Raw genomic sequence first — 11692 nt, 5'->3', positions numbered from 1 at the left:
AATTTCTTCGCCAGTCGCTAGGTGAGGAAGTCACCGATCTCCAGAGAAAAAAACCCAAAAAAACAACCCAGCCCAATCACACAGTCCTGGCACAGGATGATTTTCTAGCTCTTTCTAGAACAGTGTTTCTCAACCTTGGCGGCTGGACGATGGGTGGACTTCAACTCCCAGAATTCCCCAGCCAGCAGCGCTGGCTGGGGAATTCTGGGAGTTGAAGTCCACCCATCGTCCAGCCGCCAAGGTTGAGAAACACTGTTCTAGAGCAGGAGGTGGGCAACTGTGGCCCTTTTACAACCTGTGGACTTCAACTCCCAGAATTCCTGAGACAGCCAAGCTGTCTCAGGAATTCTGGGAGTTGAAGTCCACAGGTTGTAAAAGGGCCACAGTTGCTCACCTCCTGCTCTAGAGCGTTGCACCAAAGACATCGTTTCTGTCCAAGCAAACGCCGAGAGGTGCAGCGCTATAGATTCGGCCTTCCCCGGCTACATCCCTCCTCCGTGTAAAGAAATGCTGCAATATGTTCCCATGTCCTTCCCGGCTCCAGAGCCAGAAGGTCCCGCGGTTGGGAAGGAGCTGTCCGATTGTTTAGAAAAGGGGGCAGCGGGGCCCCCCTCAGATCTCTTGAGCTCTCTCCGCTTTTCCCAGCCAAGGAACTGAAACTTCTCTTTCGTCTTCTTCGTCCTCCACTTTCCGCCCCCTCCCCGGTGCTGGTGTCGCTGTTGCTGAAGGGAAGTGAAAATGAAATCGGCTTTTCTGAGAAATGATGAAAGCGGCCGAGCCCGCCAATGAGCAGCTGCGCCCAACTCTTCCGCACCTCTTTCACTCCAGCCCCCACCTCCCTTCTGCACAAACAGGCCTCGGAGAGGGGGAGGAGAGGAGAGGGGGGGGGAGGAAGGGAAGGGAAGGGAGGTGGAGGAGGAATTTCCAAGATTGGACTCCTCGCTGCTTCTCGCCTTGTTTTGCTTTCGATCTGGCGTCAGGACTTAATCCCCGCCAAATACAGAGGAGGAATAACTTTTAGTTTTGCTCCCGCCATCTATTCCACCGCCGGTTTTCCTTTCCATTTTGCGTCTCTTGGCAACCGTGACAACCTTGAGGAATTACATAAATACCGGGAAACACATAATTGGTAAGGTAAATCCAGAGCAATCGTGTGTGTTTTTTTTTTCCTTCCTTTTAACCCAGACCCAATGACCGTACACATTTCTTTCCTCTGATTTTTGCATTTACGCCTATGCTGGACGCGTTTTAACCCAAATGCAAAGGCCGTGGCGGGTCATATGATTTTAGGCGCAGCTACTGGCAAGAGAAAGCAGGGCTTTTAATTTCACTTTTGGATTTGCAGGGAAGAGAGCCGCGGGAAGGGCAGGACGCCTTTCTCTTTCAGGCTCCGCAGTCGAGGATGGATCTGGGGTGGGGGCGGCAGGCGCGGCGGCGAAACATGTCAGCGGCAGAAAGCCCGAACCCGAGAGTCCCTCTGGCTCTCCTCTCAGCGTCGGCAGGGCGCGGAGAAGCGGGCTTTCGGAGTGCGCAAAAACTCTCGGAATGTCACCGGCGAGAACGGTTCTCGACAGGCGGGGATCGCCCCCCACCCGCAACTTTCCTTCAAGCCCAGCGGAGACGAACTCATGGAGTTGCGGAACGGGGCGCTGCTTTGCCATCCGCTGGCCAGGCGGACGGTCTCTTTGGTAATCGGGAAACCGAGGTGAGCCCGCGAGCCAGCAGCCCTCTCCGTTGCTTTCCGTTCTCGGGCAGGGAAAGGCGTGCAGGTCGTGGGGAGACATTGGCCTTCTCGGTCCCCACCCTTGCAGGACTTTGGACCGCTTCATGGCGGGATCGGGCCCTGTCGAGAGGCGCTGCCAAGAGCGCCCCGGGCGGGGAAGATTTTTTGCTTGATTTCCCTTGATGTTTGTGCTGCAAGGGAAAGGAGGGCACGGAAGGGGGGGGGCATAAGTGGGCATCTTAGGGAAAGGGTGCGTTTTGCTCCGCGCCAGTCTTCGCTGCGGGCAACCGAGAGGAAGAGGGCAGCAGCTCAGATCGGGGCAGCCCTGCCGAGGGGAAGGGGGAAGAGACGGTCATTTTCCCCTAACAAGTCATTGGTGCTTTGAAGAGAACCAGGAGGGGCCGCTGTGTCAGCATAATGTCCCCCCCTCCCCCCAAAAAAATATCCCCGCGAAGGCGGCTGTTACACAAGCCAGCTGGGTCACTTCCTTTTCTCAGCGGCCGGGTCAAATCGTGACGTAGATACTCGTCTGGCCAATCGGAGAAGGGATCGTCGGCGATAGAACGCCCCGCTTGATACTTTTACCGCTCGCGCGCTACGTCGGGTTCCAGGAAGCAGGAATGGGAAAGGGCCCAAGGGGAGCCCGACGCCTCCCAGGCGCTGATCGGATGCTTTCCGAGTGGGAAGTGCGGAAGGCTTCCCGAGCCTGATGCCTCCTAAGTGTGTTAAATTTCAGGCTTCTTACGCTTTTGAAAAAATATAGCTGGGGATGGTAGATGTTGCCCTTCCAGGAAAGCTGAGGTTAAAGCCTAGCACATCTGATACTAGAACACAGATCTCTATGGAAATTCTCAGTCATGCAGGTTGTCCCAAAGGTGCTTTTTTTTTTTTTTCCAAGAGGCAACTGGACTTTCTGGTTTTTCTTTGAAGATGTTTCACTTCTCACAGATGAGGTGCATGGACTGTCTTTCCGAATACAGGTCCTTTAGAAATGGCTCTAAAGGATTCTGATGGTGACTGTACTAAATCAAACTCTTTTATGCTGATTGAATTGATGTGGGGTATCTTTCACCATAAGGGAGGCAGTGGTGAGCTTGTCAATCAAAAGGTTGGCAGTTCAGCGGTTCAAATCCCTAGCGTCGTGTATCAGAGTGAGTTCCTGTTACTTGTCCCAGCTTCTGCCAACCTAGCAGTTCGGAAAAAATGCAAGTAGAAAAATAGGGACCACATTTGGTGGAAAGGTAACAGCGCTCCGTGTGCCTCTGGCATTTAATCATGCTGGCCACATGACCACAGAGACGTCTTCGGACAACGGAGATGAGCACTGCTCCTAGAGCCGGAAATGACTAGTATGCATGTGCGGGGGAACCTTTCAATTTAACTTTCACCATGCATTAAATTTTATACCTTTGTGAGGGTTAAGCCAGTTGTGAGAGACAGTTTGGTCCAGTGGTTTAGGCGCCAGATTAAAAACCAGGAGATTGTGAGTTTTAGTCCTGGTTTAGGCATGAAAGAAGGCCTCGCATGGTTGTTGTTGTGGGGAAAACAGGAGGAGGAAGGATTATTAGGTATGTTTGCCTCCTTGACTTAGATACCTCCAAAAGCAAAGCAGGATTGGACCTGGTTTGACCATGAATAGAAGACCACTAGGAAATGCCAGGCTAGATTGAAAAAAGACTCCAGAAGAAGGAAATGGCAAATCTTATTGTTGTCCACATAATTTTACATATCTCAAAACACACACAGTCACAACTAAGCACTTTGGTGGGTTTTAGCTGCCAGTGATATGAATGGAAGCAGCCTTGGGGATGCCAGTAGCACAATACATGCAAATACTGTTTTCATACTATATTTGAAACAAATATTTTTGAGTATTGACTGTACTGAGTCTTAAAAATAGGTCATCCTGAGTTTTGTACATTTTGATTTTTCACATGAAGCTGCACTTAGCTTTCAAGCAGCGATTAAAATCTAGTATTAATATGTTTCCTTACTAAACTATATATAAACTGATTAAAATGCATGGAACATTCAAGTTAATGTTCTGTAATTTTTTAAAAATACAATAAAATTTTCTTACGAATTGATGTGAATAAGAGCAAAGCCATATAATTTACAGTATCTTTTTCTGGTTTCCAAATTGTATTTTGCAATTTTGCATTGCCTTTTTTTTGTGTAGAAAAGGTTATTCAGGAAGATTAGGCTGTTTGGAAGTTAAAGAACATTTATGGCTTCAGTGTAGAAAATGTTTTGGTGTTTTATTGACGTCAGTAAGACAACTTGTGAAATAACTGTATAATAAAATGAATACATCTGAAATTTGAAAACTGAAAAAGCAGATTTAACCTGTTTTTGTTGGAAGAAGACATATTACCTCTGGCATTATGGCAAGATATGCAGCTTCGTTTGTGTTTCTTAGATTTCATTAAACATTTTAAAGTTATGTCCTTTGTTTAAATTCCTTTACACCTTGTACATAAAAGTTTTTATGTGCTATACATGTGTATACAAAAATGAAATAAAAGTATAATTTTTAAACAGTACTAAGTTATGACTTTGTTTATACAGCTCTGGTATAAATATATGTGTATTTTAAATATGGTGTTTGCCCGAAAATAAGACCTACACCAAAAATAAAGCCTAGCTTGATTTTTAAGTGTGTCTAATATAAGCTCTACCCCCCCCCAAAAAAAATAAGCCCTAGTGAAGGGGGTGGGCATGGCCAGCACAGGAGGCAGCAAGCACACATGGGCCAATGGTGTCCGTTGATTCCCTGTCCAAGCAGCAGGCGGGGGTGAGGCACATAATCTGGAGATGCTGCGCTGGCTGTGGGAAAACAGAGTTATGCTGGAGCGGCGGCCGGCCACGGAAGGCTCGTCTTCGTGCGGCGGCACCGGCAGCAGACGGAGAAGAGGTGCAGGGTGGAAAGGAAGCAGTCTGGACAGGACGCACAGGTCACAGGAAAGCTGAGGGTTGGTGGGCCGGAGCGGGCAGGCAGCCACAGGAGGCTTGTCTTCACGTCTCTTGGCTTGCCTGTGGCCCACGCAGCACATCCGGATCAACTGTCTTCCGTCATGCGCCTCTGCCTCCATCTACTGCCGGTGCTGTTGTGTGAAGATGAGCCTCCCGTGGCCTTTTCTGGCTTTTTCTGTTGCTCATCCGGATTGCCTGCCTCCCTCCTGCACATTTGCCTCTGTGTGCTGCTTGGACAGGGAATCAACTCGCCTGCGCTGTGTGAGCTGCACAGCTCCATAGTGCTCCGACCAAGGGACCGGCTGGCTGGAGCTCCTGCCAGACACCATCAGTCCCTATGTGCTTGCTGCCTCTTGTGCACATGCCGGGGTGAGGTGGGGTGGGGCACCCAGCCGGGGTGATCACCCTGAAATCGTGTTTCCCCGAAAATAAGCTCTAGTGCTTATTTTGGAGCCCCAAAAATATAAGACTGGGTCTTCTATTTTCAGGGAAACACAGGTATAGAATGAATATATATTAGAATACTCTTAGGAAAATCTATAGCAAAATAATTACTTCAGAAATATCTTCAGTAATGTCATGATGAATCAAAATAGTATCTAGTCCCTTGATATAAATCTTTTATTTAGAGGATGTTCTATATAAAAAAATAATAATTTCCAAGCTAAGCAATTTATCTTATTGATAAAAGTACAAATAATTAGCTGAACAAATGAGCTATAAGGTCTGTAACCAAAAAAAATCTTGAAAACATCTTATACTTTTCTTTCTTAATTAATACCATTACCTGGTTTGCTAAAATCAGATCTGCCTTCCTTTCACCTGTTGTGTATTGCTACCCACTGGAGGAAGTATTTCTCTTGTATTTGATATTTGTTGGGGTTATAAATAGAAGGAAAGGTAGCAAAGGAGTGGTTTTCAGTCCACCTTAAAAAATCTATGGGAAAACTCATTTTATGGGGAAGTTATGTCTCCTACTTTACGAATGTTTCTGATTTACTTCAGGTCAAACATCAATTGGAAATAGTTTTATTAATTTTTTTTGCCTCTCTCACTTTAAGGATATTAACGGTTTACTTTGAGTCATATTTAGTTTTCCATCAGTGTGGACATGAAGTTCTGGAATTTACAGTTCTACTTGCCCTGTTTGATGTTGTAGCTATCCGATGGTATATCAGGCTTTGGAGAGCAAAGCAAGTAGAGACCTTCAGAAGCCTAGCAGAAATGTGTGGACAATCTGTTGCTTCTTCTCAAGCTTTTAACTAAATGGTTTGCAGCAGCAGTCTTTATACTGCATTAGGAGAGAAAAGAGAAGCCATATTGAGTTTTTCTTGTATTTTGAAGACCAAGCATGGAAACAGTGACAAGATTCCATGCCTTATGGATGGAGCAAGACTCTGGCATCCACAAACTTCGTGTTGATTGACAAACTCAGCTAAAATGTGTAAGACTCTTTACATGCTTTAGCAATTGATTAATGAATGTTTATTTTAATGTGATATTTCTCTGTCCATCTGTATAAAATAAACAATCTTTCTGGAAATGGATCTTGAAGTCTTTGCAGTGTAAGTAAATTCATCTCTATGGAGTGGCTAGAGTGAAAATTCTATACCTACTAAATAGAGTGAAAATATACCTAATAAATGTGGGTGCAGTTATTAAAGATGCTATTTTTGAAAAACTGGGAACTTTGAGGTTATATAAAGTTTGGCATATTGAAAACAATGGCTATTGTTTAAACAAAGAAAACATGCATTTCTACAGTATGTGTGGGTGAGTCTTCTGAATCAAAGAAGGAAATGGAGTAGAATAAAAGCATATTCACTGTTCAGCATGTGAAGAGATTTAGGCAACTTGATCCTACTTATGGAGCATCAGGTTTTGCAGAACAGAGTAGAAATTACTTGTAAATATAGAAACATAAATTTGCATTCACAGGGTTTTCAATGCCAATGATATTGAAGTACAATCCATTTGGAATAATTATTATTAATGAGGCATATTTTATATTGGTTCCTACAATTTTAGAAAATATGTACTTTCAAAACTGCTCAGTCGTACAGGTACAACAAGTGCTTTAAGACCATGATCGGGGCAGCAACTGACATAAACGAATGAGTCATTCTCTCCCATTAAAGCAAGAACAAAACATCCTGTCAACATATTGTTAATATTCTTTACAGCAAACTATTCACAGCACTGAGAGCCGATTTGATGGAACAGTTAAGGCATCAGTTAAAAACCAAGAGACTGAGTTCTAATCCTGCCTTAGATACAAAGCAACTAGGTGGCATTGGGCCAGTCACACTCTCAACCCTATGAAGTAGCCAATGACAAATCACTTCTGGAAAAACCTTGCCAAAAAAACCTGTTGGACTTATTAGGGCAGTGTCCAGTAATCAGACACAATAAAATATACATTTTCTCACCAACAACTTTCTAAGCAGTGCCTTCTCTTCTAATACTGAACATATTTTTAAAAGATGCAGGGAGCTATATTTTCTATTTAAGAACATTTTTGATGTGAACGGAATAAGTGATAGGGCTGTCTCATCCCTTTAAGAGGTGAGAGTTTTGTACAAAAAGGAAGTAGATAGGCTCGCACCCCTAGAAAAACTTTTAAGCATGTTCAAAACTTGGATTGTGCATGTTTTACTGCCTCTGGTTTGAATAGCAGATCTTGCAAATCAGCATTGATGAAGGATGGTCTTCCATTTCTTTATCCATTATTTGGAAACACCCACCTCCAATTGCATGTAGAAAACAGGCCATTTTTCTGTCAAATTTAGGCGGTGTATTTCCAGGTTGCAGAATGAACATTGGGGATTGCCTGGATTCTTGCCATGAAAAACATCACATATTCAATAGACAACGTGAGTTCAGGGCTTTTTGATGCTAAGAATACAATTTCTTCAGGAGGTAGTTCTTTGCCTGAGTTTGGCTTTCTGTCTGGGAAATTTGTTTAAAAACTTACTGTCTGAAAGTAATCTTATAGGATAGGTCCATGGTTTATTGCATCTTTCTTGATAGATGCAATGGAAAAAAGAGTAGCCAGTGACGAAGCCTAGTGGGATTGCTCAGTCTAATCCTCCATGATCCTTGGCCCTGAAAAAACCTTTACAGTAGTCTTCATTTAGCAACTGCCTTTTTTAGTGGTTGTTCACGGTTATAACAGTGATGAAAAACTTTATGACTAATCTATGCATTTAGGAAGCAAAGAAAGCTGAATAACATCATAAGCACAGTTGCAGTTTCCCTTAGCATCTGCTTCACTTAATAATCAATTGTGGTTGGTAAACAAGGACTACCTGAATAGAGATCAAATAAAAACAAGCAGAAAGATAGAGGCCTTGAACCATTCCAAGTAATTATTCCTTCTCTATATCTAAATAATTCTGCAATATTTTTTCTGTTTCTCAACAGATAGCTTTTATCTTAGTAAGGCTTAATATCTTGTCGTCTGGTGTGTTGAGGGGAAGATATGTATTCCATTTTGCAGAGTGCTGATGTCTATGCTTGGATGAAGCTGTAGAAAAAGTTGCTCATGTGTTGATGCTGCTTGTTTTATGACATCTGGTGCTTAAAGCTACCATTCCCTTCCTTAGTAAGAGCTTGTGCTGCTCTGAAGAGGAGAGTGTGAATTTTGTATTATCATAATGGTCACCAATACCTCCATGAGAGTAGCTAAATTCTGTTCAGCTGAGATTGCCATCAAGCCATGTTGGGTTGGAATCTGATCTTATGGTCATTATGTAAATCTCGTTTAAGTTTTTTTTATTCCAAGTTACTATATTTTACTTCCATTTTTTGGCTGTCTTTGGTGGTAAATAAAGCAATGATATTTGTGGTATGATATTTTTATTATTAAATCTTTCTCCAATTCTGTGCCATCATTTTGGATGATGAACAAAAATATTCTATATTCTAGGTGGCATTTAAAAGTTACAGCTGGCACTTCTTGGTAAAAGTTGAAGGATATGAAAAAAATAGAATAGTATAAACAGTGAACACACCGAGGTTGTAGAGACTTGAAGGCCAAAGTCCACTGGTTTTATTTCAACATATTCAAACTTGTATGCATAAGATTGTCTCTAAGTTCTTAAGCTTGAGCTGTTTGGAAAATCTAAGCAGCTGGCCTAACAATTGTAGCCCCCAAACCTCCCATCCTACATCGTTGCCCAGAATATAAAATAATGTGCTTTTCAAACTTGGCAATTTTAAGCTGTGTGACTTCAATTCCCAAAATTCGTCAGCCAGCCATGACTATATGCTCAAGATTTTATATTTTTAATAAATATTATAAAGGGGATTGATGAGTTTCACAAAAGGGCAATAGATCTACATGAAGGAGCTGAGAACACTGATTCCAAATCTTACCAAGCAATACTGTAACTTAGTTGTCTGAACACAATTTCTGGGAATGTGAGTCATTAGGCATATCAGAAATTCCCTATTCGGTTGCAAAAGAGCAACAACAACCGCAAAAAATCATCAAGTGAGAGAATAGCTGCTTAATCAAGAGGAAGTACAGTGTACCTTGTCAGGTTAAATTCCCCTTGACAACTTTGTATATTTGTTTATAGAAGGTGTGATTAAGCTCTAAGTGTTGATTGTGTAATAAGCAATAATGGCCTTTTGGCCTTTTGTCTGCTTCAGAGTATCATTGAGTAATTTTGTTCCCATTCTAATGGTTTACTTTTGAAAAGCAGCAGCAGAACTTTACTTAATACTGTACAGTGGAACAGATACAGGATTTGGGACCTAAAATCAGTTGTCAGTCCTTAACCCAGGCCTAAATATTTTGTGTCCTAATTATTTCAGCTGCTGAACTGAGGCAGTAGCTCGGTTCAAACACAACCATTGCTAGCTGTTTTACCTGGTTTACCTTTACATACAGTACATGGTTAAATCTCAGTTTGCAGTCCTACTTTGTAGGTTAAACTCTAGCCATGATCTTCCAGTTCATATGTTGATATGCCAGGGTTGGAAAGGTAGAAGAAAATTTCTATAAATTAGAAAAAGCATGCAAGTCTAATCCCTTTAAAAATTCATTCAGTCTCTTATAACACCGTGGTCAATGATGTTTTGTGGAGTTTTTTTGTTTTGTTTTGTGGAGTTTTGTTTTTTTGGTGTCTTCAACGCAGTCATGACTCCTCCTGGTTGACGGCCTAGACTAACCCCTGTAGTTTTCTTGGCAAGAATTCAGGACTGATTTGCATTGCCTACTTCCTAGGGCTGAGAAAATGTGACTGGCCCAAGCTGGCACTGAACCAGGTTTTGCTAAAACCTAACTGTCAACCCTAAAGTAAACTGTGTAATGCTTTGCTGTTGGCTGCAGAACTAAGAGGAAAATAAGTAATTCTTGCACTAGAGTCTATTCATATTTTGTGTCTATTGCTTCAATATGACCAACCATTTATTGCAAAGAACATTGATATGACTTTGCATTGGCAAGTGGTTTCTGCCCTATACAGTGCCAAATATTTATATGCTGAATCACCACACTGGGTTCTTCAAGCCTTTTCTAGTTTTTTCACAAGTGTTAGATAATTTAATATTAAGAAAATAGGCTTCATCTTACAAATATAAGTTCCAACATAAGCAGTAATTGTGTCTGTCCCTATCTCTATTAGGCCATCTCTGATGCAGTGTTGCTTTGAGGCCATGTTTGGTTGTATGGCTCAGACAGAAGATACTGCAGATTCTAGCTGTACCTTTGATCCACTTGAATATACTGTATAATCTACTGTGTTGGAATGAAGAAAGAATCCCATTGCTATCTATAGATGAAGTGCAGACAGCTTGTGTGCTTCCCAAAATACTTGGATAACTGTGAACAAGTTTTGATGAGGGACTCACACTTGGGATAGGGAAGTGGTTGTTAGTCACATTACATTGGATAACAAGCTGAGTTGATAAGGCCCTTTACTATGTGACCAGACATGTTGAATCTGCATGTCTATTATGCAAATTCTGTGAAAGTATAAAAAACTTTTTCCATGATTAAAAGGTTTTATGACACATTGAATCAGGTGGGCATTTGAGTTCTGTAGTGTTCTATTTCTCCAGTACTTGGGGGGGGGGGCTTCCTTGAGAAGTACGAAGAGCTGCTCATTTTTTAATGGCTATTGCAACTATTATCGCTGAACAGAGGTCATTGCCTGGGCCATTATTGAATGGGATCCAATACAGTGAAGAGAAACAAGTTAGTGGGATCTTGGGGCATATCAAGCAGGTGTAGGAAACCTCGAGTCTGATGAGCATACTTGGGACTTTGAGAGCACTAATCAAAGTATTTGCCAACCACAAAATTACTGCTGTTCATAGTAGAAAAATATTCTCCACTTAGGAATGGGGAACAAAGAAGTGAAATTATAAAGATCACTTGCTTGATCTTGATAATTTCATATCTGTCTAGTGAGCTTATTAGGAGCAGTATCCAGTATTCATTTGTATAGTATTCATTTGTTATTATAAACATGCTCTTTGTCAAAGATGTCCACAGGATATGGTTTGCCCAACACTGCTATCCTAAAAAATCCTATTCTCTATTTTCTGTTTCCACTGTGCCAATTATTCCTGTGGGTATGTGGCAGATAAAAAAATAAACTTCCATTTCAGTTCTTATCAAGAAATTGAGACTATATTCCATAAAAGGCTCTCACTGCCCAGAGGTTTTTATAAAAAGAGTATAAAAACAGCAACAATAGGAACAAAAGCAATGAGATGTTTTTATAAAGCGTCTTATCTAAATGTCAGGCAGAGGAGAAAGAAATGTATATGATTTTTAGATAGTCCTAATCCAAATTCTCTTGAAAGAAAAATCTATCACCTGCATAGTTTGTGATAGTGGAGGCTTGTGCTCATGCTTTTAAGGCTATGCCTTAACAAAGAGATATAAATGTTCCTCCTTCAGGGACCACAGTTGAGGCTGGCAATTTGATTGTTAAGTGAAGTAGTCATTAAATGAAATTGTGACTGTGCTTATAGTCTTAC

The 11692-nt window shown here is 41.9% G+C and overlaps 1 protein-coding gene across 6 annotated transcripts in view; it reads left to right on the top strand.

Annotated features, from left to right (window-relative positions):
• Window positions 1-910: 910 nt before the first annotated feature.
• The window catches only part of IRF2 (interferon regulatory factor 2), a 35650-nt gene continuing 24868 nt past the window's right edge, over window positions 911-11692 (top strand). For 2 of the 6 annotated variants that reach the window (XM_070948290.1, XM_070948282.1), the window contains exon 1: window positions 911-1129. The gene's annotated coding sequence lies outside the window, so the exon portion shown is untranslated. Of the gene's footprint in view, window positions 1135-1437; window positions 1706-2426; window positions 2444-6120; window positions 6141-11692 lie in introns of those variants that run through there. The other 4 variants (XM_070948283.1, XM_070948284.1, XM_070948289.1 and 1 more) reach the window with 4 other exon arrangements.

Source organism: Pituophis catenifer, unplaced genomic scaffold (assembly GCF_029215685.1).
Source record: "Pituophis catenifer annectens isolate HBS135680 unplaced genomic scaffold, rPitCat1.0.hap2 SCAF_8, whole genome shotgun sequence".
Classification (NCBI taxonomy): domain Eukaryota; kingdom Metazoa; phylum Chordata; class Lepidosauria; order Squamata; family Colubridae; genus Pituophis; species Pituophis catenifer.
Note: the sequence above shows the minus strand (reverse complement) of the source record. Positions and strands in the feature narration are given on the sequence as shown.